Genomic DNA, 3,283 nt, shown 5'->3' with positions numbered 1-3,283 from the left:
AGTGATTCCATTAATGTTCTGGGTACCTGGGTTCACATCCCACTACAGCAGATGGTGGAAATAGGAGGAAGTGAGGTCCGCAGATGCTGGAGATCAGAGTTGAGAGGGTGGTGCTGGAAAAGCGCAGCAGATCAGGCAGCATCCAAGGAGCAGGAGAATCAACGTTTCAGGCAAAAGCCCTTCATCAGGAATGAGGCTGTGAGCCTCGGGGATGGAGAGATAAATGGGAGGGGGTTGGGCTGGGGGAGGGTAGCTGAGAGTTCGATAAGTAAATGGAGGTGGGGGTAAAGGTGATAGGTCGGAGATGAGGGTGGAGCGGATAGGTGGGAAGGAAGATTGGCAGGTAGCACAGGTCAGGAGGGGAAATGAGGAAACTGGTGAAGTCTACATTGATGCCATGGGGTTGGAGGTGTTCTTCCTCCAGGCGTCGGGTGGTGAGGGAGCGGCTGTAGAGTAGGCCTAGGACCTCCATTTCCTCGGCAAATTGGGAGGGGGAATTGAAATGTTGGGCCACAGGGCGGTGGGGTTGCTTTGTGCATGTGTCCTGAGATGATCTCTGAAACATTCTGTAAATAGGCATCCAGTCTCCCCAATGTACTGGAGACTGCATCGGGAGCAACGGATACAATAAATGACATGTGTGGATGTGCAGGTAAAACTTTGATGAATGTGAAGGAGGAGGTGTGGGCGCAGGTTTTGTAATTCCTGCAGTGGCAGGGGAAGATGCTGAGAGGGGAGGATGGGTTGGTGGCGAGGCGTGGACCTGACGAGGGAGTTGCAGAGATCATGGTCTTTACAGAATACAGATAGGGGTAGAGAGGGAAATATATGTCTGGTGCTGGGGTCCATTTGTTGGTGGCAGAAATGGCGGAGGATGATACAATGTATCTGGAGGTTGGTGGGCTGGAAGGTGAGGACCAGGGGGGATTTGGTCCTTGTTGCATTGGGTGGAGTGGGATTCAAGGGCGGTAGTGCAGGAAGTGGAGGGGATGCACTGGACGGCATCCTCAACCATGTGGGAGGGGTAATTGAAGTCTTTAAAGAAGGAGGCCATCTGGTGTGTTCTGTGGTGGAACTGGTCCTCCTGGGAGCAGATACGGCGGAGGCGGAGGAATTGGGAATACAGAATGGCATGTTTGCAGGAGGTAGGGTGGGAAGAGGTATAATCCAGGTCGCTGTGGGAATCGGTGGGTTTGTAAAAAATGTCAGTGTTGAGTTGAATTGGACGTCGTTGATGGAGATGGAGAGACCCAGGAAGGGGAGGGAGGTGTCAGAGATGGCCCAGGTGAACTTAAGGTCGGGGTGGAAGGTGTTGGTGAAGTTGATGAACTGTTCGACTGCCTCGTGGGAGCACAAGGTGGAGCCGATACAGTCATCGATGTAGCGAAGGAAGAGGTGGGGAGTGGTGCCGGTGTAACTACGGAAGATGGACTGCTCCATGTAACCGACAAAGGCATAGCTGGGGCCCAAACGGGTGCCCATGGCTACCCCTTTGGTCTGGAGGAAGTGGGAGGGTTGGAAGGAGAAATTGTGTTGAGAGTGAGGACCAGTTCAACCAAATGAATAAGAGTGTCAATGGCAGGGTACTGGTGGGGACGTCGGGAGAGGAAGAAACGGAGGCCTTGGAGGCCCTGGTCATGGTGGATGGGGTGTAGAGGGACTGGATGTCCATGGTGAAGATGAGGCATTGGGGGCCGGGGAAACTGAAGTCTTGGAGGAGGTGGAGAGTGTGGGTGGTGTCTCGAACGTATGTGTAGAGTTCCTGGACCAGGGGGATAGGACAGTATCGAGGTAGGTGGAGATGAGTTCAGTGGGGCAGGCTGAGGTGATAGGTCAGCCCGGATTAGTCAGACCTGTGGATTTTGGGTAGGAGATAGAATCGGGTGGTGTGGGGTTCCCAAACTATGAGGTTGGAATCTGTGGGTGGGAGATCCCCTGAGGTGATGAGGTTGTGTATGGTCTGAGAAATGATGGTTTGCTGCTGGGGGGGTGAGGTCATGGTCGAGGGGGGTGGTAAGAGTAGGTGTCTTCGAGTTGGCGCCTGGCTTCAACGGTGTAGAGGTCAGTGTGCCAAACTACCACTGCACTCCCTTTGTCTACTGGTTTGATGGTGAGGCTGGGGTTGGAACGAAGGGAGTGGGGTCTGCGTGATTGTTGGAAAAAGCCCCTTTGGTACATTCCTTTCTTTAGAGAAGGAAACAGCCATCCTTACCTGGTCTGGCCTACATGTCACTCCAGACCCACAGCCATGTGGTTGACTCTTAACTGCTCTCTGGGCAATTAGAGATGGGCAATAAATGCTGGCCCAGCTAGCGATGCCCTCATCCCATTAATGAATGAAAAGAATTGATTCAAACAGTGTTTGGTGGAACCCGTAACAAAATTAAAAAGAAATTATGAGTGGAAATTTACAAAGTGAAAATGGAAACTTATCAAAGTTCAAGTGACATAATCGTCTACGAGATCCCTGATTGGGGCTGTTAACCTGGTTCAATCAGGGAGCCCTGCTGACAGATATAAACAGGAGTGTACACCTGTACACACACACCATGGGTGCTGGGGAAAAATAAGCACTACCGCAGTTAGGCGGTAGTGTGGGGGTTTAAAAAAAGAAAAAAAAAACAGGAGTGTCAGAGATTCTGTTCACAAAAAAAAGAACAGGAGTGTACTCTGAGAGTTGGCTCTGAGGGAGCTAGATCAATGTCAAGGACTTTTTGTGTGTAAATAAAGGGTGACGTGGTGATGGGTTACCAGCCTCTGTGGGGAAAAAAAATAAAATAAATAAACAGGAGTCTTCTCACGGGTTCGAGTGGCTGTCGGAGGGGAGGGCGGTGGTGGCGAGGGTGACCAGGGTCGGGGACGTGCCGGGGGCCTGGGCTGGACGCTGCCGCAGGACATAGCAGGCAGGGCAGCGGTAGACGTCCAGTACGTGGCCACCGCCATCCGACGCCTTAAAACGGCGGTGCTCGGACCCGACGTAGTGCACCAGTTGGAGGACGCTCAGGTGCGCGGTGGGATCCCGTCCGCGCTCACCCCAGCCCGGACGGAATTTCACATTGGCCCCAAGGTCCCATACTTCCCGCGGGAGCCTGTGCCCCACAACCTGAGCCGCCTCCGAAATTTTAACTTTGTTTCGTTTAGGGAGGTGAACAGGAGAGCCCTGTACAGACTGCTGCTGCACACCGTCCACCTCTTCTCCCTCATCCACCGTCCGGACACGCCTTGGCGTGCCCATTTGCCACCGGGCGGTGGGGATCCCCAGTGGAGGGCCCTCTACGCGGGA

The sequence above is a fragment of the Chiloscyllium plagiosum genome, chromosome 22 (assembly GCF_004010195.1).
Source record: "Chiloscyllium plagiosum isolate BGI_BamShark_2017 chromosome 22, ASM401019v2, whole genome shotgun sequence".
Classification (NCBI taxonomy): domain Eukaryota; kingdom Metazoa; phylum Chordata; class Chondrichthyes; order Orectolobiformes; family Hemiscylliidae; genus Chiloscyllium; species Chiloscyllium plagiosum.
The sequence above is the reverse complement of the archived record's forward strand: the minus strand, read 5'-3'. Positions refer to the sequence as shown.